This window comes from Dendropsophus ebraccatus, chromosome 11, assembly GCF_027789765.1.
Source record: "Dendropsophus ebraccatus isolate aDenEbr1 chromosome 11, aDenEbr1.pat, whole genome shotgun sequence".
NCBI lineage: Eukaryota > Metazoa > Chordata > Amphibia > Anura > Hylidae > Dendropsophus > Dendropsophus ebraccatus.
The window spans coordinates 19,611,845-19,636,722 of NC_091464.1; the positions used below are offsets into that span (position 1 = coordinate 19,611,845).

The 24,878-nt window shown below is 40.8% G+C and overlaps 1 long non-coding RNA gene across 2 annotated transcripts in view; it reads right to left on the reverse strand.

The window, feature by feature from the left end:
- LOC138767501 (uncharacterized) overlaps positions 1-14,066 on the reverse strand; it is a 64,262-nt gene extending 50,196 nt beyond the window's left edge. Inside the window, exons 1-3 of one of the 2 annotated variants that reach the window (XR_011358806.1) lie at positions 13,005-14,066; positions 10,487-10,607; positions 7,930-8,045 (exon numbers count right to left, since the gene is read on the reverse strand). This is a non-coding gene — a long non-coding RNA (uncharacterized lncRNA). Of the gene's footprint in view, positions 1-7,929; positions 8,046-10,486; positions 10,661-13,004 lie in introns of those variants that run through there. The other variant, XR_011358805.1, reaches the window with a different exon arrangement.
- Positions 14,067-24,878: the final 10,812 nt, after the last annotated feature.

The following is a 24,878-nucleotide window of genomic DNA, read 5'->3' on the forward strand; positions in this document are numbered from 1 at the left end:
GGGGGCACTTTGGGTTTGGTCCTGTGACATGGGGGTTGCAGGGCCATTCCATGGCCTCCCTTCCCTGCATGTGCACGCTTGGCTGGGGTGGCGGTCGCTGACCAACACGGTGGGGAGTTAGCGTAGGGACCCGTGTGAACCAGGAGACCTGCACGTTGGTACACGGGGCGATATGGCTTGATTAATTCATATTCCAACATGCTAAAGCTGTTTTTTTAAAATAGGCTTAGCAGCATTAGTATCAGCCATAGGTGTGATGTGAAGCCGCTCCTCTATCTCCATGTTGGATTTTCCATTTCTCTCCCCTTTCTGGGCAGCTGGCACTCCCCTTTAAAAGACCCATGTGACCTAAGTCAGCAGAGCATATACCTGTGCTCACATGACAGTACCTCCATGTCTTTCCCATTCTGTCTGCAGCAGTTTTGGTGAGTGTAATACCATATCCATACTTGTGTTGTTTGGGGGCAGCCTTCCCTGCCGGTGGTGCTGGCTGGGACTTTGGGGGGGCACTTTGGGTTTGGTCCTGTGACATGGGGGTTGCAGGGCCATTCCATGGCCTCCCTTCCCTGTATGTGCACGCTTTGCAGGGGTGGCGGTCGCTGACCGACACGGTGTGGAGTTAGCCTAGGGACCCGTGTGAACCAGGAGACCTGCACGTTGGTACACGGGGCGATATGGCTTGATCAATTCATATTTCAACATCCTGAAGTTGTTTTTTTAAAAATAGGCTTAGCATCATTAGTATTAGCCATAGGTGTGATTTGCAGCCGCTTCTCTCTCTCCATGTCGGATTAAACTAAAAGTAGAATACTCTGTCGTTTGGCTTGAGACATGACAATCTGGTTAAGAGGTTCCCCGTAAGAGTTTTCTTTATGATTTGCCTTTCCCGAATCCACTTTGGATCAAAAAGTGCATCTGCAACTGTATGAGTGAGCTAAGCTCAATTCTTCCACAGGAATATTCAACTTCCCAATGGTCCAGATGCAGATGACTCCTGCATGTACAGAAACCATCACAATATTTTTTAAATAAAACCTACAATAATATTTTGAAATTAAAGAAAAATTGAAAAGAGGGCACTCACCATTAAAATTGTAATCTTTTTTTCATTTTCTTTATCTGTAGAAGCACTAACTACGTGTGAAACAGCTGTAACGCCTCCAACAATAACGCTGGTGCTGTCGTCCCCGTTCCTAGCTGCACTGGTGGTTTTTGAGATAAAGAAAATGAAATAAAGACCACAATTTTAATGGTGAGTGCCCTCTTTTCAATTTTTCTTTCATTTCGATTTTGCATCAACCTTTTTTCTGATTAGAGGGAGCACCACTAAAATTATATTCAACTCCCTGCATTTTTCTCTATGGCTCTCGTGTGAGTACTGTGGTAATGCCAACCGCTGTGTCTTGTATTTTTCTTCTACAATAATATTTGTTTCCCGGAATTTAGATTTTACAGAGATATTCCAGAAACAAATAACTCATCCCCTGTCAAACCTCTGTACCCAGCACCGATCTCCATAACGGGTCCCGGCTTCTGTACAAGAATAAAGCCACGGTTGCGGCACATGATCCGTGGCTCTATTCATTCCTATGGAGCCACAAAGACCAGAGTACAGCGCTCTTCTGGAGTTCTTCCAGCGCTCTTCCGGCCCCCCAGAGATCTCCTACTTTTCCCCTATCCTGTGAATAGGAGAAAAGGTTTTTTTTTCTGAAATACCCCTTTAAGCTAATTTGCCTCATAACTATTTCTTTACAGTGTGTGCACATTTTATCTTCTACCTAGTAGGGCAATTATTGAGAACAAAGGGAACAACTTTTGTTTTAAAATTCTTCATCGGTTTGTTCAGTGACGGGTATAAATTGACTGTGCACCTGTTTATAAAAGTCCCTCTTGTTTATCATCTGTGTGCTAAAGATATGCACTTCTCATAGAAACAGCGCAAGAAGCAGAGAATAACTCTCGTCTCGACTGCATTGTGTTTTCATCACCTTGAAAGAAATAGGGTGATTAACTCCAAAAAAAGAGATGATTTTCATTAGCTTTTCAGCTATAAATTACACAGTGATAGTAAATGGATGAGGGTGGCTTTGCATGTAGATTAGAGGAGCTCAGATCCAATCCCTTTCACAGTAAAATATGTTCATATTCATTTATTCATAGGATTCAATTCAGGGGACTTTCTGGAGCTAAACATTTCTATTTTCATCTCCTTTGTATGTTATAGTTGGTGGTTTATTTTATTTTTTTATTGCTTTAGAAGATGGAAGTGTTTTTAGCATTATGTGGGGGGGGGGCAATTTTGCATTTTCATCTGCTTTTTAATCATATTTGACTGGCTTGGCATCTTGGGTAATGTTTTATAGCGGCTTGTGGACTAGCTTCAAAAGGCTTTTTAATGTTGGTTTCTTGGTATATAAAATATTTAAAAACTATTTTATTTGACAAGTCTATTTTACAGTTTATGGCCATGTTCCCACTTTGTAATAATATCGGCGGAAGGCATTCATCTCCTTAAGTAGACCGCCACTAATAATGATCATGATTAGCGGCAATCTTTAACAAGACAGCCGCCTTCCCCGCTATTATTACGCAGTGGGAACATTTTCACTTTCAGACCTGAACTGTTTGCTTAAAACTGAATTTATATGGCCATAGAAGTCTATAGTGGACAGGGGACTTTGTATTATGGCCATAATGCTGACGGTAATGGCTGAACATTAACAGTGTTTAAAGGGGTATTCCAAGAATAATTAACTTTTCCCTTATCCACAGGCACTTCCTGAAACTGTAAAAAAACAGTAAGTCCTGTGTATCCCAGGCCATCTGAGCGTCTGCCTTCAAGAGACTGGACCTGGATTTCTGCTAAGTTCAGCTTTGTTTTAACCCTTTGAGGACCAGGCCCAAAATGACCCAGTGGACCGCGCAAATTTTGATCTTAGTGTTTTCGTTTTCCCCTCCTCCCCTTCTAAGAGCTCTAGCACTCTCAGTTTTCTATCTACAAGCCATGTAAGTGCTTGTTTTTTACAGGAATAGTTGTACTGTGTAATAATGGCGTCATTCATTTTACCATAACATGTATGATGGAATTCCAAATATATTATTTATGAAGATATAAATAGGTGAAATTGTAAATAAGAATGCAATATGGTAACGTTTGGGGGGTTCCTGTGTCTACGTAATACACTATATGGTAACAGCGACATGATACTATTATTCTATAGGTCAGTCTGAACACAACCATATGCAGGTTACACAGATTCTCTAATGTTATATATGTATTTTTTAATGAAATCCTTTTTTTTGGCAATTAAATATTAATAAAATGGGCCTATTGTGACGCTTATAACGGTTTTATTTTTTCACCTACGGGGCTGTATGGGGTGGCATTTTTTCCGCCATGATCTCTAGTTTTTATTAATACCATATTTGTGAAGATCAGACGTTTTGATCACTTTTTATTGATTTTTTTTAATATATAATGTAACATAAAATCGGTAATCTGCGCACTTTTTCCCCTCTTTTCGTGTACGCCGCTAACCGATCACAATGACGCTTGTTATATTTTAATAGATCGGACAATTACGCACACTACGGTATATTATATGTTTATCTATTTATTTATTTTTATATGTTTTATTTATATAATGGGAAAGGGGGGTGATTTAGACTTTTATTGGGGGAGGGGCTTTGGGGTAGTGTAATAGTGATTTGAACTTTTTTTTTTTTACACTTTTGAAGTCCCTTTGGGGGACTTCTACATTCACTACTTTGATTTTTACACTGATCATTGCTATGCCATAGGCATAGCATTGATCAGTGTTATCGGCGATCTGCTCATTGAGCCTGCCTGTGCAGGCTCAGTGTAGCAGATCGCCGATCGGACCGCACGGAGGCAGGTAAGAGACCTCCGGCAGTCCGTTTCAATGATCGGGACCCCCGCAGTCACACTGCGGGGGTCCCGATCGGTAAGTGACAGGGGACTCCCACTGTCACTTACACTTAAACGCCGCGATCACGGCGCGACCGCGGCGTTTAAGGGGTTAATGACACGCGGCAGAGCGATCGCTGCAGCGTGTCATTACTGGTGAGGTCCCGGCTGCTGTTTGCAGCCGGCCCCCACCTGCTATGAAGCGCGCTCCGCTCCGGAGCACGCTTCATAGCGGGAGAAACACCCAGGACGTAAGGTTACGTCATGGGTCGTCTGGGGACAGACTTCCATGACGTAACCCTACGTCCAGGGTCGTCTAGGGGTTAAAGCATAACAAAAAAATAAAATTATTAATAATAATAATAATAATAATAATAATAATATTTAGAGATGAGCGAACCGGGTTCGGGTTCGAGTCCATCCGAACACGAACGTTCGGCATTTGATTAGCTGGGGCTGCTGAACTTGGATAAAGCTCTAAGGTTGTCTGGAAAACATGGATACAGCCAATGACTGTATCCATGTTTTCCACATGGCCTTAGGGCTTTATCCAAGTTCAGCAGCCACCGCTAATCAAATGCTGAACGTTTGGGTTTGGATGGACTCGAACCCGAACCCGGTTCGCTCATCTCTAATAATAATAATAATAATAATAATAATAATAATAATAATAATGAATATAAATTGCAGACTTGCTTTAATTCACATCTACTGTTGATTTAGATTTTGAAAGTTATAATGACAGTGACACTTTAACCCCTTACAGTGGTTTGCAATAAATTAGAATATCAACAAAAAGTTATTTTTTTCTTCAGTAATTCAATTCAAAAAGTGACCTCATATATTCTATAGAGTCATTACATACAGAGTGAACTTTTTCAAGCGTTTATTTCTGTTAAAGTTAATGATTATGGATTACAGCCAAGAAAAACCCAAAAGTCAGTATTTCAGAAAATTAGAATAATGAACCCAAAACACCTGCAGTGGCTTCCTAAGGGTTATAAAAGGTCCCTTAGTCTGGTTCAGTATGCAACACAATCATGGGGAAGACTGCTGACTTGACAGATGTCCAGAAGGCAGTCATTAACACACTCCCCAAGGAGGGTAAGCCACCAAAGTTCATTGCTAAAGAAGCTGGCTGTTCTCAGAGTGCTGTATCAAAGCATATTAATGGAAAGTTGAGTGGAATGAAAAAGTGTGGTAGAAAAAAAAGGTGCACAAGCAACTAGGAGAACTGCAGTCTTAACAGGATTGTAACGAAAATGGCATTCAAAAATTTGGGAGGGATTCACAAAGAGTGGAGTGCTGCTGGAGTCAGTGCTTCAAAAGCCACCACATACAGACGTCTGCAGGACATGGGCTACAAGTGTTGGATTCCATGTGTCAAGCCTCTCCTGACCAATAAACAACGCCACAAGGTCCTTATCTGGGCCAAGGAAAAGGAGAACTGGACTGTTGATCAGTGGTCCAAGGTACTGATTTCAGATGAAAGTAAATCAACACCAAAGTCACCGATGCCGTCTACCAGGAAATTTTAGAGCACTTCATGCTTCCCTGTGCTGAAAAGATTTTTGGAGATGGAATTTTAATCTTCCATCAGGATTTGGCACCTGTCTACCCTGCCAAATGCAGACGAGCTGAAGGCCGCTATCACAGCAACCTGGGCTTCAATAACACCTCTGAAGTGCCATCAGCTGATCGCCTCCATGCCACGCCACATTAATGCCGTCATTCATGCAAAAGGTGCCCCGACAAAGTATTAAGGGCGTTTACTGTACAGACTTTTCATTTGGTCGACATTTCTGTGTTAAAAACATATTTTTCAGTTGGTTTTATATAATATTCAAATTTTCTGAAAAACTGACTTTTGGGTTTTTCTTGGCTGTAATCCATAATCATTAACTTTAACAGAAATAAATGAATTACTGAAAGAAAAAAAAAAAAATTGTTGATATTCTAATTTATTGCAAACCACTGTAAGTACCTGTATGCCAGTGGGTCCGGTGGTGCTATGAAGTTATCTCAGGCGCTTTATGCAGACAGTTCCTCCCTGTTAATGATAAGCCATTCGCCATTAGCGATATAAGGAGGTTCTGCATCCACAGCTTCTTAAAAATTAGGATTCTTTATTATCACCATGATTAAGAGGGACTTACCTCGCAACGCGTCGGCGTTTTTTTTATGAGTTTGTTTGTTTTGTTTTGTTTTGTTGTGATGATTTAATAAAGAATCCTAATTTTTAAGAAGCTGTGGATGCATAACCTCCTTATATCTTGGACGAATTGGGTTGCGGCCCGCAATATTACATCTACGTGCTTTATCACTACGGAGATCCAGTTACAGGGTGAAACAAGGCTGAGTGGGTGAGCTGACGAAGTATTTTCTTTTTGCTATATAATTCGCCATTAACCCCTGCAGTGCTGCGATCGTGGCACTTCACACGGTGACAGGAGCAGCAGCTCCTGTCAATGTCCGATCGGGACCCCTGCAGTGTGATGCAGGGGTTCTGATCATTTTATCTGACTGCAGGTGGTCCCTTACCTTCCTCCCGGCAGTCAGATGGGCGATTGTTTCAATACGTCCAATCTACACAAATATGGTACTAATAAAAACTAGAGATCATGGCGCAAAAAACGACACCCCATATAGTCCCATAAGTGAAAAAATAAAAGCGCTATAAGAGTCACAATAGGACCATCGTTATCACAACTACTTGCAAAAAAAAAGTTTTGCTGTTAAAAACTGTAAAACATTAGAAAAGCTATGTAAACTGCATATTGCTGTATTCAGACCGACCTATAGAATAACTTTATCATGTCCGTTTTACCATAAAGTGCATTACGTAAACGTGGAACTCCCCAAAAATTTGCAGAATTGTGTTATTTTCCCTCAATTTCACCCCATCAATAATATTTTGGAGGTTCTGTCATACATGTTATGGTAGATTGAAAGATGCTATTACTAAAAACACCTGTTCCAAGACCTCACATGGCCCTGTAGATGGAAAAACAAAAGAGTTATAGCTCTTAGAAGGTGAGGAGGAAAAAATGAAAACGAAAAACTGTAAATTGGGCCATTTTGGGCCCTGTCCTTAAGGGTTTAAGCCTGTCCTGTTGTTACACATGTCCAGTAATATCCTGCACAGTTTCTTAGACTGGTTCGTGTTTGCTTTGTATTATGTTTTATACATCATATTTGGTATTGTGAGGCAGAACAGGAAATGTTGAATCAATTTAAAGCAATTAGTAATTTAATTGATGTAAATTTACAGTGTGACGAGGAATCTAGCTTTTCTTTATATGCATTTTACATGCCATCCAAAAGACTTGCTTCTGAAATGTCTGTTCTTTCCTACATGTTACTGGTCTCTAGAATCTAGGAGTTATAATAAGAAAGAATGCATTACTGAGTACATCTGTTATAGGTCTCCGACAAGCAATCATTGCTTGCCCTAGCGGTCCCCTCATCTTTTCCCTCCCATTTACTGTGCATGAGCTTTAATCTTTAGACGCTGAAGAGAGTGAGATTAGGGCGAGAATATAAAGTCGTTTACATTTTTATAGTTCTTTCTTGTCTATTCACTTGGCTGTGCGTTTTTCATGTTCTGTAGGATAAGGCCTGGGTTGATGGCTGGGGTATTTTTGGCTCTGGTGTTAGCTTTGACTAATCATTGCATAGCAACCCAGGAATTAGAGGGAACGTCTTGTGTGGTTTCACAACAACACTTCATTTTCCCTGAATGTTTAATGCAGATATTGTTAAATACAGTGTGACCAGAAAATAATGAGGAGGTTGGAAGGAATGAAGGGAAAAATGCGGAAATTTTAACACCTTGTTTTGTCCCGATTACTTGTTACTGCACATATATATATCAAATACATGAATTATGCATTTTGTCAGAAACCTATGCTACTTAAAGTCACACATTAACTGTAAAGAGAACATATAGTAAGGTGACACACTGGATGATTGACATTGCTAACGCCATGCTTAACATATACCTGTATGTGATCACTGGATCTTTACTGTATCACATGCTGGAGTTCTCCTTTCTCCTTCTTCCTGCTTTCACCATCAAGTCAGAATTTTCACGACTTACACTTAATCTCCTGTAGTCCTGTAAAATGATAGTTAGAAATGAGTGAATTGAATCTGACGAAATCCCATTCAAAGCGAATCAGGCATTAAATTGACTTTGTAGAGTTTCGCAAGTTCGCCAGATTGGCCTCGCAAATTTGCTCAATATGACGGCCGCACATGTTAATTTACAGAACTGTCTTGTGGCGGGAGCATGGGATTATCCATAATCCCTAGCACCCGTCCAATCAGCCTCAAAGCCCACTGTGATTTCAGAAACCTCCCCCTCTATATAAGGTGATTGGCTTCCTGGAGGCGGCCAGTCGGCTGTGTATAGTGGAGAGCAGGTTGCAGCAGAAAGTTAGAGCAGGGAGAGAAATACAGAGAGATAGGGAAAGAGAGGAGAGGAGGGGGGTTGTGGGTAGTTTTCTATGGGAGCAGAGAAGCCATTGTACAGTATACCAAGTCACTGGGTGACTGTTGTTCATTATAGGAAGTCACTGGGTGCTGGGTGTGTATTATAGGAAGTCGCTGGGTGTGCATTATAGGAAGTTACTGGGTGCTGGGTGTGCATTATAGGAAGTCACTGGGTGCTGGGTGTGCATTATAGGAAGTCACTGGGTGCTGGGTGTGCATTATACCAAGTCACTGGGTGCTGGGTGTGCATTATAGGAAGTCACTGGGTGCTGGATGTGCATTATACAAAGTCACTGGGTGCTGGGTGTGCATTATACCAAGTCACAGGGTGCTGGGTGTGCATTATACCAAGTCAATGGGTGCTGGGTATGCATTATAGGAAGTCACTGGGTGCTGGGTGTGCATTTTACCAAGTCACTGGATGCTGGGTGTGCATTATAGGAAGTCACTGGGTGCTGGGTGTGCATTATAGGAAGTCACTGGGTGCTGAATGTGCATTATAGGAAGTCACTGGGTGCTGAATGTGCATTATACAAAGTCATTGGGTGCTGGGTGTGCTTTATACCAAGTCACAGGGTGCTGGGTGTGCATTATACCAAGTCAATGAGTGCTGGGTATGCATTATAGGAAGTCACTGGGTGCGCATTATACGAAGTCACTGGGTGCTGGGTGTACATTATAGGAAGTCACTGGGTGCTTGGTGTGCATTATAGAAAGTCACTGGGTGCTGGGTGTGCATTATAGGAAGTCACTGGGTGCTGGGTGTGCATTATAGGAAGTCACTGGGTGCTGGTTGTGCATTATAGGATGTCACTGGGTGCTGGGTGTGCATTATACCAAGTCACTGGGTGCTGGGTGTGCATTATAGGAAGTCACTGGGTGCTGGGTGTGCATTATAGGAAGTCACTGGGTGCTGGGTGTGCATTATACCAAGTCACTGGGTGCTGGGTGTGCATTATAGGAAGTCACTGGGTGCTGGGTGTACATTATAGGAAGTCACTGGGTGCTGGGTGTACATTAACACAAGTCACTGGGTGTTGGGTGTGCATTATAGGAAGTCACTGGGTGCTTGGTGTGCATTATAGAAAGTCACTGGGTGCTGGGTGTGCATTATAGGAAGTCACTGGGTGCTGGGTGTGCATTATAGGAAGTCACTGGGTGCTGGGTGTGCATTATAGGATGTCACTGGGTGCTGGGTGTGCATTATACCAAGTCACTGGGTGCTGGGTGTGCATTATAGGAAGTCACTGGGTGCTGGGTGTGCATTATAGGAAGTCACTGGGTGCTGGGTGTGCATTATACCAAGTCACTGGGTGCTGGGTGTGCATTATAGGAAGTCACTGGGTGCTGGGTGTGCATTATACCAAGTCACTGGGTGCTGGGTGTGTATTATAGGAAGTCACTGGGTGCTGGGTGTGCATTATAGGAAGTCGCTGGGTGTACATTATAGGAAGTCACTGGGTGCTGGGTGTGCATTATAGGAAGTCACTGGGTGCTGGGTGTGCATTATAGGAAGTCACTAGGTGCTGGGTGTGCATTACAGGAAGTCACTGGGTGCTGGGTGTGCATTATAGGAAGTCGCTGGGTGCTGGGTGTGCATTATAGGAAGTCACTGGGTGCTGGGTGTACATTTGTGCATTATAGGAAGTCACTGGGTGCTGGGGGTGTATTATAGGAAGTCACTGGGTGCTGGGTGTGCATTAGAGGAAGTCACTGGGTGCTGGGTGTGCATTATAGGAAGTCACAGTGAACACAGTGTTCATCTTAATACCTCACTGGGTGCTCATTTACCAATGTCCACTGCGGTCCTGGGAGAAAATTGATATTATACCGCTGATCCACCAGTGTACACTACTCTCCATGGTGGAAATTGAATGATTGACAGGCTGATTAACATTTTTCAACTTTGACACTGTTACAGCAACAGCTGTTAAAATAATACTACTCTGTAATGGTCCCACAATTTTAGCCACTATAGTTTGCCTGTTTTAATGAAAATTCATTTGTATGCGATTTGTGAATACTCGTAAGTTCGCGCGAACTCATCAAGAGGAGATAGCTTACCAGCAGAGGAATCTTGTGATATGAAGTCACTCTGGTTCAGGTTACATATCATGTCAATTCATTCCATACTTGTTATCATCTATTCAATCTCCTTTCCCCAGTTCTGAGATGCTGGTTTCTGCTAAAGGCGCGAAAAACAGTGTGTGAGGCTTTTTTTTTCATCTCCCCCTCCTCCCCCCTCCCTTCTGAGACAGCTGATGCAAATAAGTCTCTGACTGGTTTTATATACAACTTTGTAGTTTCTTTGTATTGCTGGGAGGGTTAATCTGAGGTCAAGTTGCTGATGAACTCACTGTGATTATTGCTCCTGGCATTACAAAGTTGCAGATAAATCCGGCCAGAGACTTGTTTACATCAACCATCTCAGAAGGGAAGGGGGAGGAGAGGAGAAGTCTGGCAAACAAATTTTATTAAAGTATTGTATTGCCCTCCAAAAGTTATCATCAACATCCTCTTCAGCAGCCACAGCCTGCACAGCTCTGGGAGTCGGGTCGTGACATCACCATGTTATCCAGGAAGTGACATCACCATGTTATCCAGGAAGTGACATCACCATGTTATCCAGGAAGTGACATCACCATGTTATCCAGGAAGTGAAGCCTTGATGCAGTAGTAAATGCAGGGAAGAAAGCACTTTATAAGCATTTCCCGTAATAAGTGTATATTGGTCATTTGTATAACTTTGGGGGGGGGGGGCAATACAATACTTTAATAAAAATTTTCACTGGACTTTCCCTTTAATTACAATATTATAGCAAAAAAATCTCACCATGGGTGAAGCTCACATTGTAACCATTGGGTAGACACATATAAACCCATACATCTTCTGACAATGTAATGCAATATCATGTTTGCTTGTTTTTTTTTTTCCAAGCTAGTCATCTCGTGACCCAAATTTTGGGATACACTGAGCCACATCCTTGTTTTTAACAGGTGCAGCGTAGAACATGATCTTAGCCTTCTTTTCTAAAGTTAACTTGAGATTTTCTTTTTCTCTGAGTTGAATGAAGTGGATGCAGTAGTCATGTATCTACACCAGAGCAGGGGTTCCCCGGAGTCCGTTCCTCGGAGCTTTATTATTTTAATATCTACAACTTTAGCTGCAGTTGTAATACTGGGCATTTAAAATGTAAAGACTGAAAGTTTTCTCTAGTATAAAATAGACCTTACTTAAGATTTCAGGCATTTTTACAAATTTTCTCATATGAATATCCTCCATACATCACTGGGATGAGGTATTAAAAAGACAAATTGCTAGTTTCTATTAATATTCTCTAGTGCATTATGGGTGGATACTCTATTAGTCGTCTGATACAGAAGTAGGACGGTATAATATAAAACCGCAGGGTGCTGGATCTCTGGTGCTGAGATATAAGAGTCTGTCATCTCTAAATCGCATTATGCTAATGATTTACAAGATGGAAGGGCTACCTGTATCGCTGATGGGAGCCAGGAGGCATATATCATTGAGATACTTATGCGGCTTTCAGTATACTTGAACTTTTTTTCATTTAATTTAAGCAATGAAACCATTCTATCACTGTGGGAAAATAAAACCCAAGTTGCAAAGGTTATTTAGAACTGAACTAGTTTATATGTTGGCAATAGGGCGACAATTTGGTTATTGGGGAAAGCAGGGAATTTTCTATCAAATATTTTATTTTAGATGAATTGAGAGAGAGGTGACTGATGGATTTAATGTTTGACGTAACATTACACATAAAGAGGAAAACATACTTTTTCTCGCTATTCTGAAAAGGATAAAGGGATGTATCAGGAAAAAAGATAAATCGATAGTTTATAATGTTGCTGCTGCTCCTGTTTAAAGGGATACTCTGGGCGGAAAAAAAAATTCTTTGAAATTAACTGGTTTCAAAAAGATATATAGATTCAGAATTTACTTCTATTTAAACATTCCAATTTTTTTTCAGCAATTATCAGCTGCTGTATGTCCTGCAGGAAGTGGTTTATTCTTTCCAGTCTGACACAGTGCTCTCTGCTGCCACCTCTGTCCTGGGCAGTAACAAATGCCCATAGAAAACCTCTCCTCCTCTTGACAGTTCTTGGTCATTGACAGAGGTGAAAGCGGAGAGCACTGTGTCAGACTGGAAAGAAAACTTCTCACTAAAAAGATGTTGTCTTGCACAGCATCTTGAAAAATCTAAGATACTGTGCAGCTGCTTCTCTAAAGAAAAACAAAAAAATATATAAAGCAGCCATACTTACTTGTCTGTGCTCCTCCCGATGCCCTCCGGCGCTGGCTCTGGTTCCCCTCTTAGCCAATCACTGCTCTGTCCCGCCACAGCAGGGACCACAGCCAGCAGGCACTATGTGGAGCACAGACATGGCTGCTTTTTAGTTTTTTATTGTGTTGTACCCTTAAATTGTCACTGTTGTTATAACTTTGTTATAACTTTCAAAATCTAAATCAACAGTACCTGTGAAATAAAGCAATTTTGCAATATACATTCATTATTTTTGTTGTTTTTATCATGCTGTAAAACAAAGCTGAACTTACCAGAGATCCAGGTCCAGTCTCCAGAAGGAAGATTTCTGACTTGTGCTGGTTGAAAAAGACAGACTAAACACAGGAATTCCAGCCAGTACAGAGAGTCCATCAATCCATCAATCACATGACTGCCTTCTCTCTGTGAGCACTCAGATGGCCTGGGAAACACTGGACTTCCTGTTTTCTGACTGTTTCCTGTGTTTTGAGTAAAAAAAAGAGTCAGAAAACAGGAAGTGCCGTGTTTTCCATGATAACTTAAATAAATATTGAATGTAAATTGCAAACTTGCTTTATATCACATCTACTGTTGATTTAGATTTTGACAAGTTTGGAGCTCCTGGCACAATAGTAAATGACTATGCCAAAAGCTCCAAAACTTCAAATATCATCGTGACTGTACTAACACGTTGAGTCAGTACAGTAGCGCAAATATTTAAAAAGCACCCCAAGCACCCAAGGTGCTCAGTCGAGCCTCAACATCAACACTAATCCAGAAGTATTTTATTATATACAGATATAAAGACATGAACTACGGTGACGTGCACCACCTCAATGGATTTAAAATAAAGCAACATGTCAATGACATGTCAATGAAGGCTGTTGTAATTCCAATACTTGGTGGTAAGAAAGGGCACAAAGCCTGGAACTAATTTACTCAACATACAGTTTGTACCATTCAGCTAAAAAGCCTGCCTGACCTTTCGTCATCCATGTGGCTGTTTTTGTGACTGTACTATGGATCTCCAAAGAAGTGATTGGAGAAATCAAGACCTACATTAGGAAAAGCAATACCGTTAATGGGCTTTTTCAGCCAAAAAAATTCTTTCAAATAAACTAGTAAAAATTTTTCTTTAAGATAAGCTGATGATTTTTTTTTAATTGCTGAACTACCCCTTTAAAAGGGTTATCCAGCATTATAAAACATGGCCACTTTCTTCCAGACACAATACCCCTTATTTCTCCAGCTTGGGTGTAGGTTTTGCAACTTAGTTCCATTGAAGTGAATGGAGCTTAATTGCAAAATGTATTGTTGTCTCTGGAAGAAAGTGGCCACTAGGGATGGTCCAAACCTAGTTCGGTTCGGGTTCGTATGAACCCGAACCCTCGGTAATGATTCCCGCTGTCTGCCCGCTCTGTGGAGTGGGCGGATCCAGCGGGAGGACCGCCTGGAAAACTGGGATACAGCCATAGCCATAGGCTGTATCCCAGTTTTCCAGGCGTTACTCCCACTGGATCAGCCCGCTCCACGGAGAGGGCAGACAGCGGGAATCTGCTGCCGAGCGTTCAGGTTCATACGAACCCGAACCTCGGCAGGTTCGGACCATCCCTAGTGGCCATGTAAGGGAACTATCACCAGTTAGTATTCAGAACACTAATTACTTGTCTAATTAATGTCTATTTAAGTGATGTAATAATGAGTAATAAACCATTGAAAAATAGATAAAAAATATACAATATATATAGCCTACACCACAAGAAAGTCTCTTTCCATACTGTGTATCCCAAAATGTTGTTTACTAAACCAGGATTTACGACTTGGGGCCATTAGCGGTTCCTTACTCAGTTTGCTTTTAAACAAGCGGCAAAATACCAAGGGAAAATTTACAAGATAAAAGGATTATGTGGCGGAGATTTAGTTATATAATTTACCTAACGAGGTGATTTTCTAGGAATTAGCTTTACCTGTAAATAGAAACTGCTTATCGTTCTGGCTCATTGGCATATTATTTGCATCTCATTTCTCATAATGACCTTAATTTGTTATGCTTTCCTTTTCAAGGTAATATTAACCTCTCTTAGTTTCTCATTATGGTCCAAACTTTATCGTGTCATGATACAACGACCAATTAATCAAGCACATAGAAAGTTTCTTGGATACATTTCAAAGTGTCGGAATTTCACGTATAGAAGTCTATATAATTATTATTAGTGTCATCATTTTATTTTTTTTTATTGTACATTATATTTTTTTAAAGGGGCATTCCATAAAATATGCCATTCACATGTATTAGATTGGAGTTAAACCTGTAAAACATCCATCTATAAGTACTTTTTTTTTTGGGGGGGGGGGGGTACCTAGTCTTTATACCACCTGGTGGGAATTTTGCCTTGACTCATGGTTGGCTGTGATTCAGTGTCAGAATTATATATTTTCCTTGTACTCATCTGATACTCCACCACATCTGATTTAGATTTGCAGTAATCTAACATAGAATCCACTGTGAGGGTAGCTTTACTGGGGGCTGCGGGCTGCGGGGCTGCAGCTGGGGGCTGCGGGCAGCGGGGGGTTAAAGGGGCCATGTTACATGTCGGCAGTGGAATGAAAATTTTGCTGCGGGTATGTAACCCCAAAGACCTTCACACTACGTGTGTAGCTACCCTGAGAAAGCCCCTTCCCACTTACACCATCGCTGCAATACGTTACCCACCCGCACTTCTGCCGGCTTCTCAGGGTCCCAGCTTCCTGGTGTCCGGCTCAGCCAATCACTGACTGCAGCGGGGCAGCGCACTATATGTATGTAAAGCCATAAAAAATGATGGGACAGAGGATCGTAGCTGACTTGTTTATGGAACTCGCATCGGATTTTTTTGCGCTTACACCATTTACCGTGCGAGATCAGGAATGTGATTAATTAATAGTCTGGGCAATTACGCATGCGTTTTATTTATAACATGGGAAAAGGGGGGTGATTCAAACTTTTATTAGGGGAGGGGGCTTTTTATTAAAAACAACACTTTCATTTTTACACTTATACTAGAAGCCCCCATGGGGGACTTCTAGTATAAGTACACTGATCTCTCATACAGATATATACTGCATAGATATGCTTCATAGATCGATGAGATAGGCACATTGATTGCTTCCGGCTGCTGCAGCCGGAAGCAATCGAGTGCCGAGCCAGGATCAGCGACATTACCGCACTGACCCCGGACGGGGTAAGATGTGTGCATCGCTCCTCTGGGACAGCTGCACCAAGTAATCCGATGCAGCTGTCAACTTTGTCAGCTGTCATCGGACCGTGCCCGCTAATAGGCGTTTTTTTAAAATCTAACCTTATGAGCATTATTTATTTATCTATTTTACAAACAGTTGATGTAATTTATATTAAAAAAATTCCTGCTCGTCCAGTGCTTTCATGGTCCCCTGTCAGTCTCTTTTTGGCTATGTTCACACAACGTCCAGGAAAGGAAAAAAGCATCCGCTTTTTGTGTTTAAAAAGACGTCCGTTATTGCATGGCTTTAATTGTCTGGACTAAAATGCATTGAAGTCTATGGAATAACAGACGTCTTTTTCACACCTTGTATTGAATGCGTCCGCCTCAAAAGACGTCCGTCATTAAATACAATGTGTGAATATGACGCCCGTTATTCCATAGACTTCAATTTATTCTATTCAAGTCAGTTAAAATGCGGACGTCTTTTTAAACACAAAACACAGATGCCTTTTTCCTTATTTGGACGATGTGTGAACATAGCCATAATCTGGCTTTTTTTCTGTGGCTTTTCTCCCCCATAGATATCAATGGAAATGCTTGTTCATCTAAAAAAACACCAGTGCTTATGTGTATGGTGTTTTTTCATGGCTTTTTTTTTTTTTTTTTTGGCCTGACAAAATCATTTTTGGCAGTTTTTATGGCATTTTTTCTTCTTTTTTTTGGAGGCCAGAAAAACACCATAAAAAAAACCTGTGCATGAAGCTACCCTGATATGCATTTTATAAAATCTATATTCAAAGACTTTGTGTGCATTTGCGTCTGAGCATTCCAGTATAAATTTGTAATATAAATTAAACTTCATTCACCAGAGGCAACATAAAAAGGAAGAGTTTGATGCACAACAAACGTGTGTTGCTTTAAATCAAGATCAACTACTGTAAACCTGGTTTTGAATTAGTCAACTAATGAAAGCTGCACCTCGGAGGCATCCATCTCGGTCACACAGAGTAGGCCCTGCAGCTGTTGTTTACCGCAGATTAAGTTTGTCTTTACTTTTGTGAAGAATCCCGCACAGTAATAAATGTGTTAGTCATTGGATTAAAATATATATATATATATATATATATATATATATATAACATTTTTATTAACCTCTGCAAATTGGGTTTTCAAGTTTATTTATTTTTTTATTTGTAATTTTTTTTATTTTGTTTTTCCCAGTTGGTTTAAATAGATTTACTCAGCATTGGAAATTTTTAAAGGTTCTAATCACAGAAGCTGCTGGGAGAATTAGCTCTGTTCCTATAATTGTAAAGATGTTGAATAAAACATACAGTACAGAATGGGATTGATTGACTATAGATTTGATTTCATTTATGGGATTTGGTAAAGGCTGTATAAACTGTGAAGATTACACCTCCCTCTTTACATAATATCATGAACCTTTAGCAGTAACTTACACCTGGCTATGGTGTAGGAATTCCAGGAGCATCTGCCCTAATATGTGATATGTCCAGATTCTTGTTAATCGTTTATTCGTTGCCTGCTATTATGCAAAACAATTATCATTTAAATACAAAGGATTTGATAATTTGATAATTGTCCCGTGTAATTTGGCCCTTAGGAACATTGCCCCATTGCCCATTGTGCCGAGTCAGGGTGTATGCTCTAATTTTTTTGTAGTAGGTGAAAAATTGTGTCCCCAGCATATATGCAGATTGGTATAACTTCATGATTATTATAAAATGCAAATACAATATTGTTGTTGTTGCGTTTTTTTATTTTTTAATAGCATTTATTATTTTCTTTATAACTGCAGCACCATATAAAAAGTTTTAAATGTCAGAGCTTTATGGTCAATAGCTATATTCAGCTCACACATAGAGGTAAAGATATTAAATATGAGTAATCAATAAATCATAAATGTGCAATCATAGGCTATGCTCACACTACGTAAAATAACGGCCGTTGTTTTCAACGGCCGTTATTTTGAGGCCAAAACATCGGCTGTAGAATTACTATCGTACGGGCAAGTTGTGAAACTACGTCCGTTGTTTAATTTTGATTCCTAGCATGATTATAAACGGGATGAAACAGGTCATTTACTTTAAATACTGCGCCCAGCCCGAGAAACCACTCAGAAATTTTTTTACATCAAAATCAGCAGATATAAGTTTTACGTTTGCGGCCGCATTGAAATCCACGGCCGTTGTTGCAGTATTACCGGCCAGAAATTTTTGACATGTTCATTTTTCACTGGGCCGTATAAACAACGGCCGTTATCTGATACGTAGTGTTAATTCAACGGCCGTAGTTACATTGCATTGCAGTCATTATAGGGAACCTCATAACAACGGCCGTAGTTTTGTGGCGCGGGCAACGGCCGTTATTTTACGTAGTGTGAACATAGCCATAGGGTATAGTATGGGCATCATAATGGCTCAGTTTGTATGGGTACTTGCAGGGGGCAAAATTGACAAATTTTGTAAAGTGCTGTGGAATCAGTTGCCACTATTCAAATAAATTACAGTGGTGCCTTGGATTACGAGCATAATTCATTCCAGGACTGTGCTTGTAATCCAAATCCACTCTTAAACCAAAGCAAATTTCCCCATAGGAAATCATAGAAATGCAGACAATTGGTTCCACACCCCAAAATAATGATTTATTATTCTGAATAACATGTAAAACAAATGGAACAGACATTCAGAAACAGCAGAATCTGTGATATTATAAATTACTGTACAGTAATGGAGAGGATGGGAAACACAAGGGCTGACAGAGACTGCAGGGAGCATGACGGAATGAGCAGGGCAGATGTGGGCACAGTATAGCAGCACTCTCTGTCCGGGGAGAGAGGGGTTACAGCTATGAAGAGATTACCTCCACAGTCCTGTCCCCTGATGTAAGCCCCAGCCAGTAGATCTGCTATGATTTGGAAGGTGAGTGGTCAGAGTACAGTGCTGTAGACCCCGCTATGCAGACCATGCCCCTCCCCCGCTCGGCCTCCCACCCAGTACAGGGAGCTCTTAAACCAAAGCAATGCTCTTAAACCAAGTCACAATTTTGAAAAACTGTGAGCTCTTAAACCAAAATGCTCCTAAACCAAGTTACTCTTAAACCAAGGTACCACTGTATATAGTTATTATATAGTTACGGACAAGGAGAAAAAGGAGCGCTGCACCTCACACCTATGGCTGATACTAATGCCTCTCGGCTACATTTAAAAAACAACGCCAGGATGTTGGTGTATAATTTGATCAAACCATATTGCCCCTTGTACCACGTGTACCACCAATGTACCACCAATCCCCAAGGGCCCCCCCAAAACCCAGCAGGCACCGCCGGTGGAGAAAGCTGCCACCAAGCAACACAAGTGTGAACATGGTCTTATCACTCACCATTGCTCAAGCAGGTAGAATGGGAAAAATATGGTATAGTATGGGCATCATGGTGGCTCAGTTTGTATGGGGAGGGCTTGCACCTCTCCGCTCATGTCAATTTCAATTCTTTGAGCCCTCCCATTCAGACAGATAGAAGGCTGGATTAGTCACGGAGGGTTCTGCACAGAATTTTGGCTCCGATTCCATAGTGTGAATGGACCCTTGGGTGGAGTCAATTGCCAGTGCATATTGTGAAGAAAAATAAACAGGACTGCACAGGGATATAAGTCACTTTTTGAGGAGCAGTGCTCTGCAGGTTAAATGGTCTGTCATGGATTTAATAAGATTACAAGCTTTGCACATACCCAGACCTTGTACATTAGCATTTTATTGAATTTCCTTGGACACATGATGAGACACTAAAAAGCAAAGGACATCTTCAGCTAAGTACTTACGAGCAAATATATAAGCTTGCCCTGACAAATCCTTGTTAACAATTTGTATATCCATCCTCTCCAGACCACTTATCGATATACACACATCACAAATGTCTCTAAACAATCACTTAAATGTCTGTGCATCACAGGAATGAGACAAAGAAAGCTATTACGCTCCCATTATCAGTGGGAGAAAAAACGATTACTTTTATCCTTATTATCGAAAGCATCCATATATTTATACAGTGGTGCCTTGGATTACGAGCATAATTCGTTCAGGGACCGTGCTTGTAATCCAAATCACTCTTAAACCAAAGCTAATTTTCCCATAAGAAATTATTGAAATGCAAAATAATGATTTTTTTTCTGAATAACAGGTAAAACAAATATTAAGAAACAGCTGAATATGTGATATTATAAGTTACTGTACAGTATAGTAATCAGCATGTGGAGTATAATGTATAGTAAGAGCATAAGATTGAAAAAAACTGCAGCGGTTTGTAGATACAGGAAGGAGCTGTAGATCCCCAAAATGCAGTAGCGTAGTACAACAGGCTAGAATAGAGAAACAGGGCTGCTGTCAGAGGTCTGTGTGGTCACATGACAACAATGGGGAAGTGGCGGGTTAAGTATGCACCATTTAGGAAGTTAGAATTACAGAGCTGTGCAGAAGGACAGTGACAGAAACTTTTCTATACAACAGTGTGAATGGCTTAGCGTAAGTGCAGGCACATTATAGCAGCAGTGTTTATAGCTGAGTGTAAGTGCAGGCACATTATAGCAGGAATGGAGAAGATGGGAAACACAAGGGATGACAGGGACTGTAGGAAGGAATGAGGAAGGAATATGTGGGCACAGTATAGCAGCACTCACACCAGAGATAGAGGGTTTACAGCTATGGAGAGATTACCTCCACAGTCCTGTCCCCTGATGCAAGCCCCAGCCTGAAGTGGATCTGCCATGATTTGGAAGGTGAGGGAGACTCCCTGGGTCAGAGTACAGGGCTATAGAACATTCTGTGCAGACCTTGCCCCTCCTCTGCTCCTCCAGCCACCCAGTATAGGGAGCTCTTAAACCAAAGCAATGCTCTTACACCAAGTTACAATTTTGAACAATTAAGAGCTCTTCTTGCAAAATTCTCTTAATCCAAGTTACTCTTAAACCAAGGTACCACTGTGTATATACATGTGTATATATATATATATATATATAGTGGTACCTTGGTTTAAGAGTAACTTGGTTTAAGAGCGTTTTGGTTTAAGAGCTCACAGTTTTTCAAAATTGAAACTTGGTTTAAGAACATTGCTTTGGTTTAGGAGCTCCCTTTACTGGGTGGGAGCACGAGTGAGGGAGGGGCATGGTCTGCATAGCGGGGTCTACAGCACTGTACTCTGACCCAGAGAGTCTCCCTCACCTTCCAAATCATAGCCGATCCACTTCAGGCTGGGGCTTACATCAGGGGACAGGACTGTGGAGGTCATCTCTCCATAGCTGTAACCCCTCTCTCCCCGGACAGAGAGTGCTGCATGTATGTGCCCACATCTGCCCTGCTCATTTCTTCATGCTCCCTGCAGTCTCTGTCAGTCCTTGTGTTTCCCACCCTCCCCAATACTGTACCGTAACTTTTAATATGACATATTCTGCTGTTTCTGAATGTTTGTTTCATCTGTTTTACATGTTATTCAGAATAATAAATTATTATTTTTGGGGTGTGGAACCAATTGTTTGCATTTCTATGACTTTCTATGGGAAAATTTGCTTTGGTTTAAGAGTGGATTTGGATTACAAACACGGTCCCGGAACAAATTATGCTCGTAATCCAAGGCACCACTATATGTATAAGACAGAGAGGTGTATAGCACATTTATAATATTTCTAAAAGTTTTGACTCTGCAGATATCTCAGAGACTGCTGACAATAAAACACAGATAAGAGCTTTCAATATGAAAGTGAACTAAGGAATAAATTAATTCTTTAGCAAAATCCTTTACTAAAATCCCCATCGACAGAAGCATGCTGAGCCAGTCAATGGGAATATAAACCAAATCCACATTGACGATGTCATGCTGGTTTACTAAGCAAGGCCTTAAGCAGTGGTGTTTATGTGGAACGTATCATTTGTGTTCTTTATATCTCCTACTGATCTGTTTATAGACCCAAAGGCCCAAATGGCCTGAAACCAAAGTTATCCACAGTTTTTATATCTAATTTAATGATGTATCTAAATATATATATATATATATATATATATATACCCAAATAAAGCAATATAGTGAATTTAGTTACATATTTTAAAAAATCTATATTGGCAAATTGGCCGCTTTATACAGCTGCAAACTACGGCCACTGTATTACATGTTCCTGTGGTCGACACTGCCACATCGACTGCAAGAACATTATCTTTTTCCTATTTGGACTGGGGGCACGTTTGGGTGTGTCCGCAATCCATTTGTGTGTTGACCACAATGTAAAGTACGATCAACAACCATACTTTATATTGTGTGTACAACTATTTTCTATGGCAGCTGCTGGCCAAACTGTGGCCGTAGAAAATAGACATGCTCATTGTTTTCTGCGGCCGCAGTTCAACAATGGCCGTAGTGTGTACTTTGTGTATAAAATCAATGCAAACGTATTCATTTCAATGGCCCTTCTTTTCACTGAAAACAATGGCCATTGTTAATTAATTATTAATTATACTGTTCTCATTTCTCATAGTCGCGTCTTATTAACAGAAAATAGGAAAAAAAATTAAGAAAAATGCTTCATCTGTGTAATGCGCAGAGCTTATCTAAGAGGTGACCAGTCCCCTGATAAAATTGACAGGTCCTGTGATTAGTAATTATTTCATATGCGACTAGAAAATAGTTGCTAGGATACTGTAAGGATAAAGACGTCCCTTTGCTGGCACTGAGCCCCATCAAAAAAAAAAAAAAGAGAGAGATGTAATAATTAAATTTACTATTTACATGTTATAGATTCAGTATGACACCAGACAATTGTCTTGCATGTAGAGGCTACAAATATACATTCTCGATAAATCTCCCCGGACTATCAATGTGGCTCTTCAAAGGGAAATAGAACCATCAGAGGGGATTGTTCATTGTGCCTGACCTTGCCTAGTATTCTGTTAGCACTGCAGTAAATCAGCATTGCACATCAGCCTATTGCTTATTTATAACCATGGTTAATATGCAGTATAAGTAATTTATGATTTGCTGTTGGTGTTGCTCCAGACAATGTTGAATCATGCGCAGAGCAGGTGACATATGTAGGACATCCGAATGTCCTATCCAGCTCAGCAAGTGTGACACTGCATTGTCTGGTTATGGGTCAAAGCGAGAGAAGAAAGCTGCATGTTTTTCTATTAACCAGTAAAGAACCATTCGCTATAGCTATATGGTGACAGGAATAAACCTTGTAAAAGAATGAAAAGACTACGTGTTTCATTTAAATAGGCTGCACAGTAAAGAATATACAGTAACTTTTTTTTTTTTTTTTTATTGTTGCATTGTGCAATATATATATATATATATATATATATATATATATATATATATATATATATATATAAATATTTATATATATATATATATTATCTGCCATCTAGAGGATTGAGCATTTCTTGTCTTGTTACAATGACACCTGTTGAGGGGTGGGGCATATTTAGCGGCATGTGATAATGCTTTAAGCTGATCTTAAAGCAGAAATGTAAGAGTCTGCTATACAGGTCAGTTGTCAGGACTCAGGAGCCGTCCGGAGCCAACGGCATCCCTGGCAACTGGCCCGGCCGGTTCGTAGGGGCGTGCCAGTGGCGTCCCTAGCTACATACACCACAGCCTGGGCCACACCGCTCCCGGGCTGGGTGTCCCAGGTGTCTTAGTTCACTGTAATGCTGACTGGCTGGTGCAGCTGCCAGTCAGCTGTAGGTCTTGTGGGGATGTTGGAATTCCTGCCCCAATCAGTTCCTGTGGCCAGGACTTCAGCTCCCTTAAGGTTCTGCCTTCTCCCATCCCTTGTTGCCTGGGATAGAGCCTCTTTGAGTGTGACTAAGCTAGCATTGTTTCCTAATTATTATTCCCTGGTTTCTAGATTTTGGCTTGACTTTATGACTATTCCTCTGATAACTGATTGTGTACTGTGACTACTGATAGATTCTGACCCAGCTAGCTGACCCTGGGTATATTGCATTTGTTTTGTCTTGTCCTTCTCTCTGTGTCACTTATTATGGCTGGGTTCACACTACGTATATTTCAGTCAGTATTGTGGTCCTCATATTGCAACCAAAACCAGAAGTGGATTAAAAACACAGAAAGGATCTGTTCACACAATGTTGAAATTGAGTGGATGGCCGTCATATAACGGTAAATAACTGCCATTATTTCAATACAACAGCCGTTGTTTTAAAATAACAGCAAATATTTGCCATTAAATGGCGGACAGCCATTAAATTTTATCATTGTGTGAATAGATCCTTTCTGTGTTTTTAATCCACTCCTGGTTTTGGTTGCAATATGAGGACCACAATACTGACTGAAATATACGTAGTATGAACCCAGCCTATAGATGCACCAGATTATTCAGGGAGATATCAGGCTACATCACAGGGACACCAGGGACTACGCCTACAGCCTTATAACAACATACGAGTCCCCTGCGCTTATCCAAAGAGGAGTTTACTTGGTCCATCATACCTGGCTAGAATCAACATCCACATTCCCCTTTTTCCAGAAAACTGTCCAGTCTTCAGGTTGGGGCCATCCTGATAAGGGGTCAATCACTCCAAAGAAAGGGTCCCAGCCTGACATCAGTATTGCCAATTCTTGCCAATAGAAGTAATCGGTTACTAACCTCAGTAGTATGCAGTAGGTCTAAGTTGTCAGATGGGATGTCCGGGCTGTATAAGGATTTTTCTGCTGGTATAATCTTCACCGTGTGTTCTTCTGCTGGAAAAACCTGTATGGAATTACTAACCTGTATGGAATTACTGACCTGTATAGCAGGGGTAGACCACCAAAAATTTACCAGATGATATTGCTTTGGAGGATTAAGCGGTTGGATACAGTTAGTTTTCTGTATGCTAGCTTTCATAGATGTGATGCTGATGTGTATGCTGATTGCTTTCA